The sequence below is a fragment of the Siphateles boraxobius genome, unplaced genomic scaffold (genome assembly GCF_051911475.1).
Source record: "Siphateles boraxobius isolate OS27281-9 unplaced genomic scaffold, OSU_SipBor_1 22, whole genome shotgun sequence".
Classification (NCBI taxonomy): Eukaryota; Metazoa; Chordata; class Actinopteri; order Cypriniformes; family Leuciscidae; genus Siphateles; species Siphateles boraxobius.
In genome coordinates this window covers 36502832-36520739 of record NW_027508833.1, presented here as the reverse complement: position 1 = coordinate 36520739, position 17908 = coordinate 36502832, and the positions used below count along the sequence as shown (strand labels likewise).

General features: G+C 37.8%; 1 protein-coding gene across 3 annotated transcripts in view; it reads right to left on the bottom strand.

Annotated features, from left to right (window-relative positions):
* The window catches only part of fut8a (fucosyltransferase 8a (alpha (1,6) fucosyltransferase)), a 108526-nt gene that overhangs the window by 68151 nt on the left and 22467 nt on the right, over positions 1 to 17908 (bottom strand). For 2 of the 3 annotated variants that reach the window (XR_013206710.1, XM_077239989.1), the window contains exon 2: positions 1131 to 1185. The gene's annotated coding sequence lies outside the window, so the exon portion shown is untranslated. Of the gene's footprint in view, positions 1 to 1130; positions 1238 to 17908 lie in introns of those variants that run through there. The other variant, XM_077239990.1, reaches the window with a different exon arrangement.

Below are 17908 nucleotides of genomic sequence, written 5' to 3'. Positions count from 1 at the left end.
ATTTGATTACATTACTGCATGTAAAAAGTAATCAGATTACTAATTACTTTACTTTCAAGTTACTTTGAAAACCTATGGAAACTACAAGAATACACTACAAAGTGAAACAATTTAATATTGCAGACATCTCAAGTCTCCCGGAAGTACCGGGAGTCTCCCGCATATTGATAGCGGATCCCTGATGGCCGCAAATTACTTAAAATCTCTCGGAATCTAGAGCGAGCGAGCAAGAGCGCGCATGCGAGACAGAAGAGACTGTGCTCCAAACCGTGTAGCCCGCGCACGGCGGAGAGGGAGAGAGCGAGAGACCTTGTGTGTGTGTGTGTGCCTCATGAAGCGCGTTCTCCGGTAATTCATTAAAGCGCATGCCCATTAACTGACGCAGCCGGCCAAATGTGATTAGAAATGCATTTTACTAAATATTTTTTTCTTAACAATACATTTGTAACGCAAGTAACTTAATTTTATTGACATCAGTAACTGTTATCAAATTGAATCAATTTTAGACGTAATGAGTTACATTACTGCGTTATCAAGAAAAGTAATTAGAATACAGTTACTCTGTAACACGTTATACCCAACTCTTGAACTTGAAGAAACACCCGATAATTTATCTCATGATATCATATCAATACAAATATTTTCAACCCTGATCCAGACTGTCAGCCAACCTTTCAGTCAATTAGTGAAAATTATTCTGTCTTAGAATCCTTATAACGCAAATTTATAAATTGGACATATAATATTTGTAAGTTTTGAAATAAAATATTTGATATATCTCTCCACAGACCTCCAGCAGGATCTTCATGCAGCCCTAAGGCTTAAAAAGCTTGGCTTTAGAACCTTGAATCGATATTTTACTTCTTTGAGGCACTTTAGCGGACATCAGTGAAGTGAGCCGCATGAGAGAGATTGAAACTTATCCAACAGATTCACTCAGACATGCTGAGAGTCTCTCCTCAGTTCGGCCCAGTTTCAATCTCAATCCAGTTATCTTACTGAGATTCAATGCGATATACTGAATTGTGAAATGTGTATTGCAGATTACCTGCAACACTTAGCCATAAAGCAGACAGTTTTTTACCACAGTTAAACAGCACATATGTAGACCAACACATGCAACAGCTTACCAGACTGTGTGTCCTATAAAAAGCTTAGCTGGGACATGAGGATGAATCCCTCCCCCTGTAACACAAGAAAGAAAAATCACATCACTGACACAAAGTAAATATTCTCCTCTTTTATTTTTTTAAGAGTCAGAAGGAAAGAGTTCTCAGACAGGGGTAATTTGTCTGCTCCTCAAGGGTATTCATGAAAAGGACTGGAAGGCACATGCAAGTGTCAACAGCAAAACTTTTGAGGTGAAGTATTTTATGTGATGTGAGAGAGATACTGTTTTGAGAACCAGAACCATCCATTGTTCCTGACTGGTGCTGATGTATCGCGGATTCGCACATTGCGATATAGATGCTAAAACGATGTATCGTGCAGCCCTACATACCGCTCAGTATTAGTTGTAATTGATAATCATTAAGTAAGGCTCAAGTCCAAGAATGACGTAAACACACATACATACATGCACTTATAAATGCTTTGTAGTCCTCAGACTACAAAATAAAATGAATCAATGGTAAAAAAATAGAACATTTAAAATGACAAAAATTAAGCTTGCTATTTCAAGAAATAAAGTTGCAATTGTACGGGTCGTACTTTCAATGAACAGGAACTCAAATTGCAATACCAGAATTCATATTTAAAGCTGCAAATGTGAGATATTAAGTCACATTAGCTATGTTTATTTGCATACTTTCAAATAATGCCTTCATGTAAACCAGTAAACCATCAGATTGAGCTCAAGCCGAATGAAATGTCGATGGGATTCAAAAGGGTGGTGTAAATCTCAAATAATGCGATAAATAGGAAAACGCATGTCCATGCTTAAAAGAGACTATCTTCTCAATCGCATTCCAAAATCCCTTGCACACATGGGCAGTGCCATGATATGAATATCTACCAGAGACCTTTCATAATAAGATCTCGGATTGTGCTTGTAAACATATCAGTTGTGAGATATAAAGTTGGAATTAAGAGAAATAAGGATGCAATATAAATTGGCTATACAGTCGCAATCACGTGATAGTCAGTTAAAAATCTTTTAGTAATTAATTTATTTTTATTGCACTCTGAGGCAGAAACAGGCTTCCATCAAACAGTCAACGTGACCTGGGAGCATTTTTTAGTTTTACCGTAGAGCTCTGTCTTTCTAAAAAGTGTATGATGGGAATAAATAACACTTATTTTCTTTATGAATTGACAACCGCACAAGAGACTTCTACAGTACGTGCACAACAGTCAAGATAGGAATATGCATAATTTAGATACAATTTTGGATCAAAATAACAATCCTGATCTTGCGTGAGGATAAACCATTTCCCACAGAAGGAAAGTAAAGGGATTCATATTTCATGGCACAGCACTCTCAGAATAGAAGAGGGGAGAGTCGATCACAAATCCTGTGCTTGGAGTATTAGAGCACAGAAAATGCAATGCTAGTTATGTTTTATTAAATGCTCTCTTCCAGAGCTACTGCACCTATGAGATGCCGGTGCTTAATATTTCAGCGCCAGACATTGGAATTCTGACTGAGGAAGGGGAGATGTGTGGATCCTGTCTCCGCAAAGTCCAATCGGAATGATTTATGAGCGGTTTGGTCATTGGCATCCCAGTCAGCTGCACGGAGGGCATCCGCCGCAGTGTTTGTTCTTATAGTTCGGGTTGGCGACAAATTCTTTGCACAGGAAAAGTGGAAATTTTGTCAGAGCTAAAGCCTATTCACAATATATGTGATGCAACAAAATAACACTTTTTTTGTTTTGTTGCATGATTCACACCATATGCAATGCTGGGTTTTACTCTATCCTCTTTCTTTCGGGGATTTTCTCTTAAATAATGCGTTTGCACCTGTTTAAAAAGTGAAGGCCTTGCGGCCCTCTTCCAAGTCCAAACTTTGGAGACGTAATGCTGCAGGGATTGTCTGGTGGAAGTCTGCTACAGCGCATCAGTGCATGACAAAGCACCATTTTGAAACCTAACATGACAAATGGCACACCGACGGCCTCATAGACTGTACAGACATTGTTGCTGATGGTGAACTAGGTGTATGAGTATAACCTTAAAAACAAAACAAAAAAAACCCCAGAAGAAATCAGTTATCAATATATGATTTAAAAAATAACAACACTTGTCAAACTAACAAACTAATATGTGTATATAAACTGTATTTAATTCTGCATTAAATTAAATGATTAAAAACTTAGTTAAATATGATAAATAAAACATTTTAAATTAAATAAAGACATTAAATATATTTACTGATTTGTTCATTTAATACATTTACTGTTACATTACCTATATTTCATTCATTCATTAATGAAATATTTATTTCTTGATGTTTCAAATGACTTGGGGGGGAAAAAAGATCTATAGGTCAGTGAACCTACAGTACCTTCTGAGCAAATTATTGCTGGATCAATACAGAAAGATTTTTGTGAAGGGGTTTAGAAAAATGCAGTTTCACTTTCAAATCTGAAATGCATGCCAAAAATTCTGACTTGTAAATGATAGGCTGGAAATCTCGGTAATACTTTGAGTCAAGTTATATTTAGAATCATGGTGCATGTGCACAAAACAAAGTGCTTGTCATCAGGCTCATTACAAACATTGACTGAGTGGAAGTTTTAACTGAAAGTCAGCAGTCTTCGAGATTAAAGGTGAAATGAAAGGTGACGTGTCAGTTGGCATGTGATGGGCGCCACTGTAATACGTTTCTATTCATGCTGGGCAGCAGCTGCAGACTAGCACTGTCTCTACAAGCACGCAGGGATGGGACGGCGGCAAACAGCAAACAGTCCTGCAGTGTAAATGTGTGTGGACCTGTGCCAGGTATAAGCGCCCACACACACACACACACACACACACACACACACACACACACACACACACACACACACACACACACACACACACACACACACACACACACACACACACACACACACACACACACACACACACACACATCTCGCTGGAGGAGGTAGAAGCACAGATGGGCATTTCTGGATGGCTGCGTCTCCTGGAGGGGTCAAAAGCAGTGGGAGGTGTTGGCAGGCCTGTAATGCTGCTACACCAGCACCTCACAAAACACTCACACTATCTACAACATATGCTGTCACTGAAAAGTGTATGTGAAAATGACAAGAGAAGTGCAATCTTAGACAACTAGCTAGTCAAGGCTGTATGATGTGTGATTCTTGCTGTCCTTAACAACAGCTGCTTGTTAGATTGTTTGATGTTATGATCTGACCCCTGGGAGACCCCCGACAGATTGTGCAACGACAACTTTTTTTTATGTCGCACTTCACAATACACATTTATACTGGGTGATACCTACAAAAGATGTGATTACGACCTGTAAAATGCATTCACATCCTTGTAGAACTTGTAATTAAGACTTTTATCATCTGACCGCTGCAACATCATGTGGAAATACTCAAATGTAGTTAAGCAGTTGCATGCAGGGATGCATTCTGTGTCCTCACGTCCTTCTGAGCATTTTGCGTCATATAATCGTAAAGGCTTGACTTTGCAATAGCGATATTATTAATCGTGCAGCATTAGTCAAAACATTTAATACGACGAACCTGATTCGGCACTTAAGGACGAGCCACCGCGAGACATATGGCGAATACGAAAAACTGGCAACTGCAAAAAAGATCTAAAAAGATCTCAATCAACTCTCAGACAACAGAAGAAGATACACATTGTCTCACACCAGAGCATGTGAGCGGAGTGGTAATATTTCCTCCAGAGCGGAGAGCGTCTTTATAAAGACTAAGCGCCGCTCGCTCAGAACACCTGCAGTGACATGCTGGTTCGAAAATATGTGAAATAAGTATGGCTGCCCGTGCACGACTAAAGTTTTTTTCTAGTCAACTAGTAGTAGTTCATTTAAGCCATAAGTCTAATTGAATATTTATATTAATTTAATTACTTATATATGGGAGAGAATACTAAACCATAATGATATATTCGTAATATATTCGTAATATATTGTCATTTCCGCATCTTAAGCGCATGCATAAAGCTTGTCACAAAGAACCGGCAAAAGTAATGATTTTAATGTATCACTTGAATGTACTGTATCATGGGGTCTAACAGAATGGGCAACTACACATCCAGGACAATAACTGTAAACACAGGAACTCCGCAGGTTTGCGTATTGAGTCCCATGCTCTATACTCTATACACCCATGATTGTGTGGCTGGCAGTTTAACACCAGCATCATCAAATTTGCTGATGATACCACAGTCATTGGACTGATATCTGGGGGTGATGAGTCAGCATACAGGTGGGAGGTGGCTGGCCTTGTGAAGTGGTGTCAGGACAACAATCTCTCCCTAAATGTTAGTAAAACAAAGGAGATGATTGTTGACCCAGGGAGTAGGAGGAATCAGAGACTGTTGTGGAGAAAGTGAGCACATTTAAATTCCTTGGTGTTCACATATCTGACGATCTCTCCTGGACATCACACACCTGGTGAGGAAATCCCGCCAGCGATTGTATTTCCTGAGAAGGCTGAGGAAATTTGGCATGCCAGGCAAAATCCTAAGCAGTTTGTACAATCGAGACTATCCTCACCAGCTCTATCACAGTCTGGTTCGGCAGTTGTACAGCCTTAACAATGCTGGAGAAGATCTACCAGATCAGAGTCAACAAGAGGGCCCACAACATCATTAAAGCCCATGGTGCAGGTTAAACACCACTGTCGATTAATGGGTACATAAAGCAGTCAAGATATGTATATAAAGTTAGAAATGTAAGTCCGGTTTTTGTAGTTTTTGGTAAGTCACGGTTATTTTTTACGCAACTCAGCGATGACGTCACATGAGGTAGACGTGGTGGATAGCCTCAGTTTTTCTCAGCTACTAGAACTAGTTCTAACACTGACTATGGCGTCTAACTGGGATGAGGAAGAGTTGGCGAGACCCACAGTTAACATTTATGATGGCCCACAGCCATATAAATAAATGCATGGTCAGAGGAGAATGACTGGAGAGTTGGTGGAGTGTCCTGGTGAGTTGCTACCATTTAGAAACACAGCAATGACCGCTGGAGCTAGTAGTATATGAACAGCAGTGCATACAATAACAACTTTTTTTTTACTGTCAGTGAATAGCATCTAGTGAAAGTCAACGTTTTCTATATATATAGTGACAGTGATTATGTCGTTGGCTCAGATAAGTACCCTAAACTTAGTCAGAAGATTTATAAATAGAAGGTATTTTATGCTAGCTATGAGCTAGCTTGACAGTCCCACCTGTGAACCCCTAGTGTTTATTCCTAAGCTTTTACCTCTTTCTCCGGTGAAAATGTTGTTTGCAAACGTAACCGACGCCAAGTAGGCTGGTCCTGTCTTCAGTGTGATTATTGTTGATTGTGCCAACTAGTTTTCCTCGTGATTGATTGTCATTGACACCGTCAGGCTTACCGGGAGAGGGAGTGAGTAGTAAGCGTCTGTGTCGCTGTGTTTGGCAAGTGTCTGTGTGGGCGGTGTCGTCCCATGGAAACTGTGGTGGAGAGCTTGTGTTTTAGGGAGGTGAGAGCGTTTTTGTCGCTGGTCGAGGACCTCGCCCCGCGGCCAGCAGATGTGTAGCAATGTTCAGGGAAGAAGGAGGCGGGAACCGGCGAACAACCAAAATATACTTTATTTAAAATAAAACAAACAAACCAAAATACCGCCAGCAGCCCCTCGCGGACGACTGCTGGCTACCGAAAAATAGCAAAGAACTGCCAGCAGCCCCTCGCGGACGACTGCTGGCTAAAATAAAACACAAAAACCAAAACACAACTAAAACACAGGCCTGTTCCTCTCTCGATCATCAACGTCGTCACTCCTCCTCCTTTATGCCTCCGCTCCTCCGCTCTCTCACGTCTTTCGGCCGTCCTGTTCGCCACAAGATGTAACGTGCCTAACACAGCATCCTGGATTTGAGGCATGCTGCCTGAATACGTTTGTGCTACACATAGCATACTCACACCTCAGGCAGGAATTTACCATGACGATGATAAATTAAAATACAAAAACTACCGAAAACACTGACTCACGACCGCTCTTACTGAATACCAACCTACTCAGCACTGAGCTGACGCAGAGTACACATACAACTCCCTCGTGTGACGTAAAATGACGCGATGCTGAAAAAAAGCGTTTTTTACGAGCAGTCAAAGAAACGCTCACTTTATCTACTAAATTGGTGGCCTTATGTTGTTTTAAAACATTTTAAATCCTGCATTAACTTAAGTGAAAGCAAGGACAACAATACTTTTACCCACAGGTAAATGGCATTCACCCACTGTCCCTTCCCCCAACACTGCAAACTGCCCTCTGATCTTGAGAGGTGCAATGATCCCCCCCACCTTGCACACACGGGCGTGCGCACACACACACACACGGACATGGAAACACACACACACACACGGACATGGAAGCACACACACGGAAGCGAACAACTACTGACAACCTACCTCTGCAGACTTTGCACTGATTCCTCATGTTTATATGGCAATACAATTTTGAAATTGTTTATTAAAAAAGTAGTGTTTTCTGGCTGCAAAAATAAAGTTGATGATGCTGATTCGCCATCTTCGCAGTAGTGAACACCCCCACAGAGAGAAATGCAAAACCTTTAGTACAATGCTGCATTTCTATATTACAGTAAAATACTTGCATCCTGGGGGTTTTTTTTAACTAAAGGGATAGTTCACCCAAAAATGATATTTTTCATCACTTACTCACCCTCATAATATTCCACACCTGTATGAGTTTCTTTATTCTGAAGAACACAAAAGAAGATATTTTAAAGAATGTCAGTAACTAGACGGTTGACGGTAGCCATTGACTTCCATAGTTTTTTTTTCTTACTATCGAAGTCAATAGCTACCGTCAACTGTTTAATTACCGACATTCTTCAAAATATTATCGTTTGTGTTCAACAGAAGAAAGAAATTCATACAGGTTTTCAACAACTTGAGGGAGAGGAAATAATGACAATTTTCATTTTTCGGTGAACTATCCCTTTAAAAGCTGTTTACACCTGTAAACTGAACATGCAATGGTTTTAAATAAAATAGTTTTAATAGTTTAATTGATGAATAAAAAATATTTTTGATAAGAACATTGTTTGTATTAGAGATGCATCGATTACAATTTTCTAGGCCGATTACGATTTTTCATGAGTTTGGCCTACCGATACCGATTTTAGCCGATTCCGATTTCATTTTTTCTAACCACTTTACAGCAAACACAAAAATATATTTTCTATCTTTTCTTTAATAGAACATTTTACATAGAACATTTTTGAACAAATTAAATAAAATAGAACTATATAAATTATTACTCCTGGTGTGGGAAATTCACACATATCTAGTGCAGTGTTATGGTATGGAAGAACCGTTTTCACTTTCAATATTCGACAAAAAAATTTGATATATTTACTTATTTAGGAAACTAAACTTCTGTATGAAAACAGGTAATGGCAATAAAATAATATATAAATAGCAAATAAAAATACAATAAATATAGCCTTGCAGTATAAAGATATTTCTCAAAACACACACACACACACACACATACACACACACAAACAAAGGCCTATTGCAATCACTTGTAAATGTTGTTGATTTTTTTATTATTAATTTTTAATTATTTAACAGTCCTGCTCAGACTTGTACTGTGTTTAAGCTACAAAAGACTTTTCCATTTTAGGAGATTAAATGTTTATTTTGTCCTCCACAGTTTACCATTGGACAATGTTTAAATAAACCTTGTTGGCTGCATCAGACTGCCCATTTTCTCCATTGTGTTTGTATTTATTTGTATTTACATTTATCTTTGTCTTATATTAATTATATTAAGCATCGGAATCGGGACCGGTATCGGCCGATCACTATGACGAAATCGGTACTCGGTATCAGCTGCAAAAATCCTGATCGGAGCATCCCTATTCCAAAGGATAATGATGAACTTGTTTTAAATATTTTTAAGGATTTTTTTTTTAATTTTCTATTTCTAGTCACACTGTGGAACCACCTGAATATTTTCTTAGAGTAACATAATATTAATTATTATTGTCATGATTATTTTTATTCATTATTAATTTTATTTAAAAGCTCTACTTTAAAAAAAAAATAAAAAATAAAAAACGAATAGTAATACATGCCTGTCCTAATTCACTTTCACACAGTATTTTGAGCCCGATCTCATGAAAGTGCGTATCTATACAACGAATGTTATTTCTCGTGCCATTTATACGGCAAAAATAGTTTTTGCGTGTATATGCTATCGAGTTTTCGCGTGCATATAATATGCACTTTATGGCGTGTAATACGCACGCACTCCTCACCCTAAACCTACCCAAGGGGTTTTCAGTGCGTAGCATATGCACGCTAAAACCATTGTTGCCGTATAAATGGCACGAGAAATAACATTCGTGGTATAGATACGCACTTTCATGAGATTGTGTTGGTATTTTACGGTGGTCTATATAACCCCTTTTTTTTTAACATTTTTAAATGCTCCTCATTTTTTAGATATGGAGAAACGCTCTATCTATTCCTCTGTGTTGTTGCTTGTCATTAGATTTGCAGGTCATCTGGAGCATTTCCTACAACAATGGATAAGGCCCAACATTTCTAACACTGCCAGAACTCCATTGAAGGCTAGATTCACCACAAAGGCAATTAATCTGTGAGGAAGTCACACTGAGCAAACACAGAAATCTCTTACGATCTGCGGATGCTATCTAAGATAGTGACGTCGTCTTGGCAATATTCCTAGTGTGCACCCACCCTTAAGATGATCCAAGTTCCGGAGTCTATTTCCGCGTGTGTGTCTGAGGTCCTACACACAGACTGTGATACCAAAAAAAAAGGAAGTGGAGAGGGAAAGAAAAGTGCAGGGTAGACTGAAATAGTCAGAAACAAAACTTGGTATGGTCTCATTTCTCCAAATGCTTCTCTCGTTCTCCCTCTCTTCCTTCCACAGACACAATCACAAGTGGTCGCAAATATTCATTTCTGTCAGTTCTCTTGAGTTTTGTGGCTTCTAGTAGGTGTCCATTAGCTTTGAAGCTATCTATATGCTAGTGTACTCCTACAAGTTGGCAAAACAACCTTTAGCAGATACACATCTTTCTCTTCTGGGAAAAAAATACTAATGACTCCTGCACTATATAATTGTTTGTCGAATAAAATGCTCTATAGATTGTAAATGACCCACCCACCTAAATCATAGCTCATTTTTGACATAATCAAAGCTTGCTAGCTAAAAAAAATAAAATGTTCTATATGTATTACATCAACAAAGAGAATAAAATGTGATTTAATGGGGTTTTAAAAGAGAAAAATCTTAAGACTTGCAAATGAATGTTTAATGGCTGTGAAGCAAATGCTGAATAGAGCAAGTGTGCAACATTTTAAACAGGGCATAAATTTCCTCTCAAACTACAGGCAATGTGTGAGAGGTGCTGTGCCGTCCCCTAGAGCATCGCAGACAGTGCAGATCAAGAGTTAAAACATGGAGGTGGGGGTCTTTTGCATAATAATAACATGATAATCTGGATATGCAAAAAGCCAGTGTGAATGGCGGTTTCGAATGCAAGAATTATGGGAAGACGAACAGCATAGCGCCCTAAACTAAGCTAGAGCACAAAGCTACATGTATACAACATACACGGACACACATATAGCCTACCCTTCCCTTACACTTCACTTCTTTAATTGTGAGACTAACTTCATGCTAATAAAGCTGCTGATAGGGTAAATTTAGACCACCAGAATATGTATGCATGGACACACACACGCGTACACTCACATGCACATGCTCAAATGTTTATTCTCCAGTTCCTGGATGCATACAGTAGCTAGTGGGGCATGTGAACATTATTTTAAGTGATGTTCGTATTTGAATTAGAGCTCTGCAGTCGGTTTTAACGATATGCTGATGAGCGTTTCATCGAAAAAACAGCACTAGTTGTTGCCCCAAGGGCTGAAAAAGCAGGGGGGCAAGAAGAGAGGAAGCTGTGGGGAAGGGTGTTAAAGAATAAACTCAGCTAAATGTGGTTTCTCCTCAGGCCATGTCCACAAATTTGTTCCATATTCATCTTGTGTTAAGGCTGACTGTTAAACCGCTTTTGTTGGAGGATTCGACACGCATGTTGTAAAAAAACTTTAAAAATGCAGTTTGATACAGATAATGCAAGGTCAATGTTAACATGTGTACATTAAAAATGAAAACAAAAACAAAACAAAACAAAGGAAATCCCTCAAGGACCTTTAGGGTTGACGGTCACACTAATTGCATTTTTTTTTTTTTGAAAGCAACTGCTTGGAATAATTCATAATTATATACATAAATAAATGTATTTATTTTAGGGATGCACCGAAATGAATGTTGAATGAATTTAAATTTTTGAATTTGAATTTGAATGTTGAAATGAATTTAGGGATGCACCGAATGTGCCGAAACCGAAACTTCTGGATGCACTTGGCCGAAAACCGAAACCGAAATTTTTTTTTCTTATTTTAAAATATATTTTGAATAATTGTATTATTATAAAACTCTTTTAATTAAAGGTGGGGTATGTGATTCTCTTTTTTGTCCATTTTTTCAAAATAACTTCCTATTCCTAACCCGCTTACAGCCACTGAGTTAGAAGCACTGAAATGAAAATTAAGCAATTTAATCATCTGTGGAACGGGCAGGGCTCGAAAAACTCCAGCCAATCATTTCCAAGACCACCTAGAATCATTGGACAGTAAGTTCGTCAATCAAACGGTCGTACCACACCCCCCTCCCCCCAGCGCGCGTGACCCCCTTCGTTCGCATACTCAAAGCTTGTGACGCGTGCGCATCTGGTCAGTAAAGCCGGTTCCATGATTATTAATAAATCGTCATTACAATCTCTCGCGCATCTGAGTTTTCGCTCGTGCATGATTGCGCGTCCATGTTCTTCGAATGGGTGGAGTCAGGGCCAGCGTTGGAGGAAAGATGGTTGGACCATTTGAATTGTATATTTTAAAAATCTGCCGGTCGTTTTCCAAATCACATACCCCACCTTTAAATACAATAATTTAATTAATCTGAATTTAAAAAATACAAGCCAATAAAATAAAATAACCACACTTTTATTTAAAATTTGACGGAAAATAGGCCTATATTAAAATAATATTAAATATCAATATATTATTCTACATTCAGTTATTTGCAACATAATCAGATTTAACAGATTTATTTTTTGAACAATTATCAAAATGAAGTAGTTCTAGAAAGCTATTATTATCAGAGCATGTGAGGAGATAGCAGGGAGTGGATCAGTGAACAAGAGGGTAGCGTCATTTTACCAGCCTTGCCCAGAATTGTCTACTGTATGAAATATTGTTACACGGATAATATTATAAATATTATACATCGCCTACGCAATACATCGCCTACACAATACATCACCTATGCAATACTCTATTATGCGAGTAACGTGACACGCGTGCAATGCATTAGCTTACAGATGACATTTGACCATGCAGAGCATCAGGGAGAAGTTGGAGCGAGGGGAGTTACTAAAAGTTCCCAATGCTTCAGGAAATCCTGCATTTTGGAAGAGTTTTGATTTGATTACCACAACAAACAATGAGCCTAAGTCTACAACAGTTGATGCTATTCCTTTTCTTCACAACACTCGCGAATTAACAGTGAATGATGACTGACGTACATGTAGCCTAACGTTACTCAGTTCAACGGACAAAAAACTAAAATACAATTTTCAGCTGATAGTTTTTGGCACCCGAAATTTCGGTGCATCCCTATTTTTTTTTAAATCATCTTATATTATACACAAACTGCTGGGAAATTTTTTGTGAAATTTACTGTCAATTGCTAATTTATAGAATTATGAAATTACTGTCAAAAAACAACAACAAAAAACTCACACTCAAGATTAAGTGTTCGATTTTGGATCCCGGAAAGCATTAAACTTATCTTGGTGGTGGCGGTATAGTGTAACATGAGCTGTGTGCTGAGAACTAAAGTGTTTAACCTTGGGTTAAACTGGATTCTTGCATAGAATGACTAGATCAACTTAGCAATATTATTTCGTCTCTCGGCATGCAACACACACAAGAAGGCAAAGCAACTACGAAAGCCACTGGAGATACAAAGCATTGTTTTTGGTCTTGCTTTGCCATGATCATAAAAAAAAATTGTTGATCTCGTGATCTTAAGAGTTTTTTTTTTTACTTTTGACTTTTTTTTTCTACATCTCGACATATGATGACAAGATGTTTTGCTTGAACTCAGGTGGCTACAGCGATCTGTCACGCCACATTTAAGACAGCACATAAGACATTTTTTTGTTTGAATTTTGTGATAGATGGAGAGAATCTGAAAGCCATGACTTTCAAGTAACGAAGCACAATGCTTTTTGAGATCACTTGATGGGAGGCACGGTATACAAATAACTTGAACTACGTACGATTCATAGGGTCAAACAGAACTTTTTTTTTTTACTGCGTTAAAGGGATTAATGCGTTATCGCGTTAACTTTGACACCCCTAAATTCTACACAAGAAACATTTTCTACACACACAATTTGAGTTTTTCTGCCCTCTTTTGATTAGCAGCACACAATCAGCTGTTTTAAACAATCGGCTGATATCTGATAATGGCTCTTAGTGCTTGAAGTACACAACACCACACATTTCTAATTATATAATTAAGGAGAAATTAACAGAAGAATGCTTGGTTGACTTCTGTAAGCAGGAGGCCCCACAACGACAAAATACACACACCAGTTTTCTGATAGAAGAAACATCTATAATAAGGACCAGATAATCCAGTTTTTGAATAAAGAGATCAATGGTCTGTTCAATAAATGACATCACTGGTATGAACCCAAAAGGCTTTCAACCACACAGACAAAATAATTTGCATAACAAGCAAATTTATATTCCATTTAATAACAGAAGCACAATGCAAAAAAACACGTAAAAATAAACAAATAAATAGCCTCATGAAACGAGCCAATAAAATCCTTATAGATATTCTTGAGTGAAAATGTATGGTGTTAGAAGCCCTTCTCACAGATAGGGATAGTTAGAACAGATTTATCTAATGGTCTGAAATTCATGTTTTACAACAGCAGACTTCAGCAAACAGAGGCTAAACATGGCAGACCCGAACCTGCAGAAGTTTGCAGTGTCAGGCTTGCACATCCTTGCACTCCCCTCTATACTCCCCACTTTTCTTCACAATGGTGATGAGTTTCAGCATCATTAAGCCCTCACCATTCTGCACCAAATTACTGAGTGTGTTGAAATGTAATTTATCTGGCAGAGAACTAGGCATATTCAGTATTCAAGAAAGACTCAAGCAAACCAACAATTGGTAATGCCATTGAGACAGATTTGAGGGTGTGTTCCTGTGTGTATGGGAGAATCTGTCTGACAGATGGTTGTCACTAGTTTCTGGCCAGGGACTCAAAGCGATTTTGAGATGGTCATATTGATCTGAAGGCAGTTGGACAAGACTGGTCAGACAGAACGACAGAATGAGCTTACAGACAGAAGGGCCTTGAAGGATCATTACTGGTCTTGAGGTTCAATCAAGCGTAAAGCAGTCGTCTCTCAGGATATCTTTAGTAAAATGAAGCAACGCTCGACTACTTTTTTTTAAATGTAGTTAAATAATCAATCACATGTCTAAGTCATAAAAGTAGCCCATTCTTTAGATAAAACACCATTCTGATATGTTCACAAGTCTCTGTCACAAAATACAATCTCAATTTTTAATACCATTAAGAAGTAATAATTAATAATTCTCAATTTATTTTTAAACTTAATTTATTTTTAAAATTTACTTTTTAAAATTTACTTTTTTTTAACATAACTGTGCGTTCACACCGCCTCCGGCAAGGGCGGCAAAATTCGCTCTCACCGCCCTGCCAACAACGCCGTAGAAAGATTTTTGGACGCTCTGATGCTCTGACGTAGATCGAATGCTTGGTCTTTTTTTAAACTTTATTTAAAGGGGCCGCAAAGCAAACAAGCATGTTGAGCGTTATTTGTGCAGACCAACCAAGTAGGGTATAAGTAAACCTCATGAAATCTTTTAAATGTGAAAGTAAGAAATTGATTGATGGAAAGAACTTAACAGTAACATGTAACTTACAGTGGATAGCATAATAAGTGAACACACCAATGCTAAAGTTGACTAAAAAGAGGAATAAAAAAATAATCTTTCGGAAATTGATCTTAATGCCTTTAAAAAAATGAGGAAAATTCCTACTTTCAGGACACCAATTTTCTTTGTGAATGAATAATGTATCGTAAATAAATAAATGATATTTCTTAAAATACAAGTTGCGTAAGTCAGGACACCCCTATGTTAAATTCCTATAGAGGCAGGCAGATTTTTATTTTTAAAGGCCAGTTGTTTATCAGGATGCATAGAATCCTGGATCCATGAAACAAACTGGCCTTTAAAAATAAAATCTGCCCGCCTCTATGAGAATTTAATTGGGATGCACCGAATGTTCGGCAACCGAAATTATTCGGCCAAAAATAGCAAAAAAGCAATTTCGGTGTTCGACCGAATAAGTAAAAAGACCGAATAAATTTGAATGAACAATAACGTTTTTGATGACGCGATCAAATTTTTTTTCACATAGCACCATAAAAGACTTAAATACTCCATCATTTATGGTCATACAGACTTAAGAAATATGAAAAAAATAGACTGTTAAATGTCTACTTGTGTCCACTACAATCGAAACAAAACTGTGCTTTTGTAAAATAAAGAAAATAAACAGGATGTGCTTTCTGTCTTCGCGTTTCCGTTAACTTTTTTTCCTGGAGCACGTCTTTTAAATGATCTAATTCAAAACTAAAAAAAATATTCTCTGTTTATGTAATCAGTATGAAAAGAGAGAGATGTCAGTCGTTCTCAACTCCTTATCTGCTAATCGCCAAGGAGAGCGCGCGCTATATTGAAACCCAAATGATCTGAGGCAAGTCCATGCAAACCTGTCAACGCCCACGATAAAGTGTATGTAAACCGCAAAAGTAGGCCTATTCATTTGTTGTGGGTTCATCATATTTTTTTTGCAGTTTTCAATGCACTTTTTTAGTTACATTCTTTCAGCAGTCAGTTATAGGCCTAACATAGGCTATTCAAGAAGGGGGGCTTCAAAGATGGCCAAATAAAAATATAGTTTTTATTTTACTAATTTATTTATTTTAAGTTATTTATATTCATCAAAATGAACGAATCTTTTTTCGAGTCATTTCGTTCATTTAACGAACGGAATGACTCGAAAAAAGATTTGTTCATTTTGATGAACGAGTTCGAACAGGAAAGTCACGAATGTGCATCACAGAACAGAGCAAGGCGAGCATTTTTGCTTATAAAACTAAAATTTTTTTATTTATTTTTGAAATGACCGATCGTTTTGCAAAATAAGACCATTATGCATCGTCTGGTGTCGTTTATAGCCATTTGAAGCTGCACTGAAACTGTCATTTGGACCTTGGAACGTTTGGTACCCAATCAAGTCCATTATATGGAGAAAAATCCAAGAATGTTTTCATCAAAAACCTTAATTTCGTTTCAACTGAAGAAAGAAAGACATGGACATCTTAGATGACATGGGGGTGAATAAATTATCAGCTAAAGTTTTTTAAAAAGTGAACTAGTCCTTTAACATAGGGGTGTCCTGACTTATGCACCCTGTATTTTTAGGAAGAACATTTATTTATTCATGATACATTATTCATTCACAAAGAAAATTGTTTTCCTTAAAGGTTCGATTTTTCCTCATTTTTTTAATTAAGGCATTAAGATCAATTTCCAAAAGATGATTTTTTTATTCCTCTTTTTAGGCAACTTTAGCATGGGTGTCCTAACTTATTCACATCAATGTATAACACCCCCCTACCACCCGCCGGTGGTTGGTCCATTACCACCGCGGTGGTAAAAAACTGCCACCGTCACAGCCCTAATGCACAGTAAGTACGAATAGAGCTTTTCATGAGCTTAACCACGATAGAAAAGATAGTCCAAAATCTCTACCGGTTATTCGTGACTACACCGGTATATCGCCAACCCCTAATGTTGGTGCGAGTTATATATGCGACACAGTCATAAAACCCCACCGAACTAAATAACTGATCCATCTATTTTTCAAACCCTTCCAGAAACAACAAAGAAACATGCAATTTTAAAAGGTGTCAAAATGTGCCAGCCCTTCAGATCAAGGCATCATTCACATGGTTTTCCTGACTTGCATAGAATAAACAAACCTGTCATCTGCAATTTTATCATGCATTCACTAGTCAACATCACTCCACTGAGGCTTTCAGAGAACAGATGGCACATTGACATATTTACATTTTCCAAGACCATAGCTTGAAAACTAAATTTAAAATGAAGAGCTTAAAGATCAAACTAAGACTCAGGAATTTGACATGACACTGATAATACAGTGAAAGAGTCCTCTGTGCTCGATAGCATGTGTAGGAGTTCTCCATAGGACACACATAAACGCCTGCAAGACAATTAATCAGAGACCAAAGACATTATGCTTTTGTCTTGGCTTGAGCCATGCTCAAATTTGCACTGCAAAGAACATCTGAAACAACACAAAATATTCACTACTGTGCAAGGTAACAAGCCACTCATAATTCCAGCCATTTTTTATTGATCTAATATATTGTACCATTCATCAACATCATCGACCACTTATCTATTAAATATGTAACATCTTATATTCTGCATAATTGGATGTTTTTACAGACAAAATG